General features: G+C 35.9%; 1 long non-coding RNA gene across 1 annotated transcript; it reads right to left on the bottom strand.

Annotated features, from left to right (window-relative positions):
- Positions 1-675: 675 nt before the first annotated feature.
- Positions 676-1,060, bottom strand: LOC110907249. The gene is made up of 3 exons (XR_004878777.1): positions 1,020-1,060; positions 845-913; positions 676-742 (listed from the first exon to the last, which is right to left on the bottom strand). It is a non-coding gene; the product is annotated as an uncharacterized LOC110907249 (long non-coding RNA).
- Positions 1,061-6,930: the final 5,870 nt, after the last annotated feature.

The raw sequence follows: 6,930 nt of genomic DNA, 5'->3' as shown, positions 1-6,930 counted from the left end.
GTTACAAATTTAATAAAATAATATGAATATTTTAAAGTTACATATAACACAAAAAATGTATAATTAAAGTTTTATATAACAAAAAAATTTATAATAAAAGTCAAACTTTATAAATAAAGACTTTGAAAATTCAAAATATGACGCTTTTACTGGGACGGATAGAGTAACATTATTTTTTTAAAAACGGATTGTATTAAAAATGATTCTGATTAATATATATATGTTTATATTAAATTATACGTTTTTTAAATAATGTAGAGTATATATAGTAAAAAAAAGTAGAATAATCATGACATATATATAAGAAAAAAAAGTATAATTAACAACAATTAACAAACAAAAAATTTGTTTCCAGAAATAAATAACTAAACCATGAAACAATCACGTTCATATAAAATAACCACACGAGTCAAACCATTGTCAAATTTCGAAAAAAACCCAACAAAAATATCCAAAAAATGAACACAAAACAAACGATGATATCAAATGTTTGAATTATAGATGACTAAGTTTCTTTCTTTGGAATTAGAAGCACTTCATCGACACCACTGTCTTTACGCATCTTTGATGAAGACTGGGAAGAAACATCATCCACGTCATACACGGTATCCAAATTGCGCTTCAAGTCACGTTCGTTGTTCGTATCCAAGTCAGCATCCTTCTGATCAAACGATTTTGTAAAGCCAACTTTAAAAACATTTGAGCAAGGGGTTACATCGTCTCCCGTTTGGGATATAGAATCCTATAAAAATAAAAAAAAAAAGAAATAGGGATGAGTTATAAATATTCATTTAACAGATAATGAGTAAAACTTAAAAGATATATAAGGTAAAGAATAGTAAACCTTAACAGGCAAATCATCATTACGATTTGAATCGGATGGTTCGACATTGACGGCTTCCTCATCAATAGGCTGATTTTTTTTTTAAAAAGTAAAAAACAAAAATGATATTAAGTAATAGTTAAACATTGTTGGCAAATTGTAATAATAGTACAAAGGTGAATTGGAATAAATATACCTGAATAGTGTCAAAATGTTTATCAAGCTCGGACAAAACAACAGGGTTATCAGTCATCTTGGAGACTGAGTAGCCATCAGACTTCTTGCTGATGTTAAAAGAAGAAACAACAATCTTGAACGCAAACTTCATATTGAGTAAAGAATTTAGCTCCTTTGGAAAGCTTCCTTCGTTTGCTAACTGTTGAAAAACAAAATATACTTTAGTGTTGTATAATAACCAAAAATATGATAAAATGAATTATTTAGTACATACTTCAATGTTGTTGTCTAAAAGCTGATTAGCATTAACCTTCAAAAGCTTTGTCACCTCACGCTCAAACAATGTTAGACTCACAATGCCAGTACAATCTTGCACACGTATATAAAGCCTAATTCTGCAAACAAATATTAATGAGATTTACTTTTTTTGACAAACAAAACTTAGCATGGATAATATTTACCTTGGAATTGATGAAACGGTCCTTGTATTACAAACATCAGTCTTGCATTCCAAGACAGTAACCTCTTCAAAACCATCAGTACCATCCTGCTTCTCTTTAACAACAGTAATGGTTGAAACCTTTTTGTTGCAGTTTGTGCACACGTTGTAAAACCACTCATTGTTCGATGCAAAACTCTTGATAGTCCCAACAATGACAACAAACTGCGTCTGTGTTTAAGATATAGATAATGTATAACAAAATAGATAATGTAAAACATATTAAAACAATTTTTTATCAGTGTTACCGTATCTATTGAGTTTAACGACCCAATGGGATAAAAAGTCAAGTCAGAAAGGAACTCTTCAGTGGCAGAGTTCGCAACAGAAGAACTTAAGCCAGAATAACTGGAAGAAATTTCGGGAGAAAGTTTCTCGATAAATCTAATAAAAAATGAAAAATATTAATTTAGAATCACAGAAATGCATACAAAATTATAAAAACATATTAGGATAGTGAACCTTTGTTTAAACTCAGCAACTTCATCAATATCACTGTTAATTAAGACTCGGGTGACGGTATACAAATTAGAAACCGACAAATGCCCTGTACATAATTATAAATTTTTTTAATTAATTTAAACAATTATTTAAAGTGACACCGTAAAGAAAAAACACAATATATTTGAAGTAATACGATACCTCCCCAGAATCTGTCTTTCCCAAACTGAATGATTACGACGACATTTTTTTCACCTCGATTGTTGCTCTCATACTCCATTATTTGATCCGCATAACCGTCCCAAAGTGTCACAAAGATCTGCTTATTGCTGAACATTAAAAAGGTTAACAAAAAAAGTAGTAGTTCAGAATACATAACATAAAAAAATAATATTATAAGGAATAAAAATGAAGATAAAATAAATAAATACTTCAAGTCTTCAAGCATAAAGGTGACTTTCTTCTGGTTTTTTCCATTATTAGTTTCCATGTCTACCTCGAAGGGAAAACTTTTGACCACAAAACCAATTACATCTGGGGAAAAAAAGTAAAAAGTGTCAACAAAATAAAAAATGTGTTATGTTGTATTATATAGTTTTAATTGTATATGATACCAATTGGACTTTTAAAGAACTTGTTGTCAGCTGTTGTGTAATAACCCTCGGTAAAACCAACACCCTCATAATAATTCTAACACCCTAATATATCTTATAATGTCTCGATATGTCTTTATATGCATCCCGTATGTGAAAACCGAGCCCGAAATATAACATAATTTATAAAATAAATTAAAAACAGTAAATATTAAGTTGAGGCGGGCCGCGTAGACCTACCCCAACCATTCACGCGGGCCGTATGAAGGTGTAATCTTTAGTTGACGCGGGCCGCATAAGAGATTTCATTAGTTGACGCGGGCCGCGAGGGTCCCAAAATCTGGCACGACCCTGGGCCGCCACGTGGCCCAACACCCGGACAAGCTAGTTGATGACCCAGCTAAGCTACGCAGTTGACCGGAGTCAACGCGGGCCACGTAAGCCCTGCCCATATATTACGCGGGCCGCGAGAAACCTCGATTACAGCCCTATATAAGAGGGCAACGGGCCTTCAGTCTGTTTCGTTCATTTCTTTCAACTCTCTCTCTAAATTCTAAATAGTGGGCATTATACCTGAGTCCAATACACCCTAAATAGCGAGGTTCTGCTACGATGTAAGTATTATAACCCCTGGAGACGTATTAGATACGCTGCCCGATTGATCTAGGGTTTCGTAACGGCTGTCGTGGTTCTGCCCGACGTGGTCGTTAGAATGCCGTCTCGGGGAGGGTATTACTAATGTTAAAATGGGTTATTATACTAACACACGTGCATTTGTGTAATTTTTAGATTAACACCAGGAAACCCTAAAGGATAATCTAAAACAGCAAAGTGAGTTGATCCACCTTTTGTAATTCTTTTGTTAACTATTTTTACAAAACCTTAAATACCTTTCCATGCGAATAACAGTTATTGAGTATTTGTAAGAATTCAATTATCGTGGGTATGTTGGGGTTTTGTATACAAAATTTGTTACCACCTGGTTAAGGAGTAACATTTCCACAAGTCAGGTCTGACAGTACCGACGGGTGATAATTGATATAACTTGGGAACAAATGTAATTGCGGGATCGCCCTCAATACTGTTCACTGTGAAATGATTTTATTTAAACTTGATTAAACTGGGATTCACTCACCAGTATTTTCCACTGACAAAATGTTTTTAAAACGCGTTTTAGGTAACAAAATGTGAAAGCCAAATAGAAGCCAGCTGGACAGCACTGAAGGCTTGGAAAAGTGGCAATAAAGTTACCTAATAATAAAATAAATGTTTTGTTAAATAATATAGGATTTATTCCTATAAAAGTGTGTATACTGAAAACTTGGGTTTTACCCATGTGTTTAATATTATAAAATGTGGTGGTTTACTATGATTTAATATTTCCTAACTACGGTCCTGATGAAAATTTCCGCTGCCAAATTGGATAATAATGTGATACCACCGAAACTGGTTCGCGGCCGCCCGTTCCCGGGATCAGGGATGCGACAGAAGGTGGTATCAGAGCTATGCCACTGATTCAGCCACAGAAGTGTTCCGCTGACGTCAAAATTCAAAATGTTAGGAAATAAATTACGAAAATATGTGTATAATTGTATTTTCTTGCTATGTGTTATCTGACTATTTGTTAGTTTACAGTATGAGCGACCAAGGACCATCTGACGCGTATCGTCAATTGTCTGGTTCGCCTAGGAGCGAAGGTACCTCCTCTTCTCAGCCTGCCCTCTCGGGGTATTCTGCTGATACGGAAGAAGGAATCTTTGTGTTTAAGGCTCAATCTGAAGAGCCATTTCCTCAGAAAAAGAGGGGATGGTTCAGTAGGGGAGCACACGAGCGTAGGAAACGTATGAAAAAGTTACAGGAACAGCGAGTGTTAGCCGCAACAAAAAGAGAAACTGATGCCTATAACCAGGATATGCTCAATAGGGGTATAGCTAATATCCATATTTTAGCAACCACTGCTGCTGACCCAAACCTGGAGCAAATGCTAGCACCCCAACCACAACCACAAATTCCTGACCAACCCATGGAAGTAGAAAACCTTGGAAATCAAGTAGAAATGCATGATTTCAACCCGGAGGAGATACCTAGGGTACCTGCACCAAACCCCCTAGACCGAAATTATGACCCCTGGTGGGATGAAATTAGGGACTATGTGCAACAAAACCCAATACAGGAAAATGTGCCAATGTTCAACCTAGGAGCCTACCCAGGGTTAGATCCTCAAGATCCCTACAACATTAGTGATGCATATGTTAGGGAAATTTTAGAGAATCCATACCCATACCCGGCCCCTATACCTCCGTACCAGGAACCCGCACCCCAGATTCCAAACCCAGTCCTAGAACCTGCACCCCCAATGAGTGCAGAAAATGTCCAAGAACTTAGGACTTTCAGTGAGGAAATTTTAGAAAACAGTGAGAGAATGCGACAGGTGGGAGAGCGTCTCGTATGGAAATACGATGAGCGCAATATGGATTTCTGGATGAATCCATATCCCTGAATCGATGGTGGAGACGGTAGTAGTAATAATAATAATAATAATAATAATAATAATAATAATAATAATAATAATATAATATATGTGTGTATGTGTTAAAAAAACTACGGATGCCTACTACTAGTAATGTAGATTTAAATTTCAGTCGGTATTGTAATTTTATTTCAGTATTAGTGTGTAATAGATGCATAATATACGAATAGAGTAAAAGTCGCAATGCTCGACGCTTTTGACCAAAAAGTGTGTGACATGTGATTGGCTATACTCAAATATTATTGGTGATATTAATATTTGGTAAATGTTTAAAATTCAGATGGCCGACGAAGGAAATCAAGATAATCTGAATAACGATAACCAGAGTAACATTAACGTGGTTAATGAGAATCTGGACAACAATAACAATGGAAACCAAATGGATAATAGTGCCGTTCAACACATAGTGGCACAAGGAATTATAGATGCAATGCCATTTATTATTCAAACAGTTCAAGAAGCGAATAATAAAAGTAAGCATAGCAGTAAACGACCAAGTGAACCGGAACACAGCGTGAACAATGGACCCATACTTCAGGTGCCCATTCCCAAAAGAAGAAGAACCATGCCATATGGTTGTTCTTATAAAGAATTCTGGTCCTGTAAACCAATAGAATTCTCGGGCAATGAAGGACCCATTGCAGCTCTACGCTGGATAGAGAAAACTGAAGCTGTTCTGAAAATAAGAAAGTGCGCTGAAGAAGATAGGATAATGTTTGCTTCTAATTTATTTAAGAATGCAGCTCTAGAATGGTGGAACACTATCCTCCAGTCAAGAGGAAATGATAGGATATATAACATGGAATGGGAGGATTTCAAAAATATGGTAGAAAGGAAGTTCTGCCCTCCCAATGAAAAGGAACAGATAGCAAACAAGTTTCTAAACCTTAGAATGACCGGAGTAGATAGTAAGGGGTACACTACTACATTCTTTGAATATGCTAGAATAGTGCCAACCCTTGCATCACCCGAACCAGTGTTAATCTCCCGTTATATCTGGGGATTAATTGGAGAAATTAGACATGTAGTCAAGGCAGCTAGACCCCAAACCATAGAGGAAGCTGTAGAACTAGCCAATACCTTGACAGATGAGTTAATCCGTACTAGAGAAGAAGACCAGAGGAGAAACCTAACCCAAAGGCTTACTCAAGAATTCCGTTCTGGGAATTCCAACCGTAGGAATGTAGGTTCTACCTCTGCACCATACTGCAGAAACTGCAAGAAGAAGCATTCTGGAAAATGCTCCACTCACTGTAATTACTGTAAGACACCAGGACACAAGGAAGAAGATTGCAGGAGAAAAACCAGTAATGGAATGTGCTACAACTGTGGAGAAAAAGGACATTAAGACAAACTGTCCGAAATTGGCTCCAGCTGCAAACAACAAGAATCCTAAAAATGCTAGAGCCTTTGTTCTAACTGCAGATGAAGCCAAGATGATTCCAGACGTCATAGCTGGTACGTTTTTAGTTAATGATATTTTTGCTAAAGTATTATTTGACTCTGGTGCAAACCAAAGTTTTATTAATACTTCGTTTTGCAAACTTCTAAATCAATCATTAACTAAACTACCACAAGAATGTCTAGTAGAGACAGCAAATGGAGAAACCGTTAAGATTTTTGAAATCTTGCAAGGAGCAAGAATAGAAATTTTTAATCAAAAGTTTATTGCAAACCTTTACCCGATGAATCTGGCTGGATTCGATGTTGTGTTAGGAATGGATTGGTTAATAGCCAATAAAGCCAATATCTTATGTGATCAAAAGTCAATTCAGGTAAAATCACCAAGAGGTGAAAAGATCACAATTAAAGGAGATAAACCATCTAGATCCACTAAATTCATCTCTGTGATGAAAACTGTAAGTTA

Source organism: Helianthus annuus, chromosome 14, assembly GCF_002127325.2.
Source record: "Helianthus annuus cultivar XRQ/B chromosome 14, HanXRQr2.0-SUNRISE, whole genome shotgun sequence".
Taxonomy (NCBI): Eukaryota; Viridiplantae; Streptophyta; class Magnoliopsida; order Asterales; family Asteraceae; genus Helianthus; species Helianthus annuus.
The sequence above is the reverse complement of the archived record's forward strand: the minus strand, read 5'-3'. Positions and strand labels throughout refer to the sequence as shown.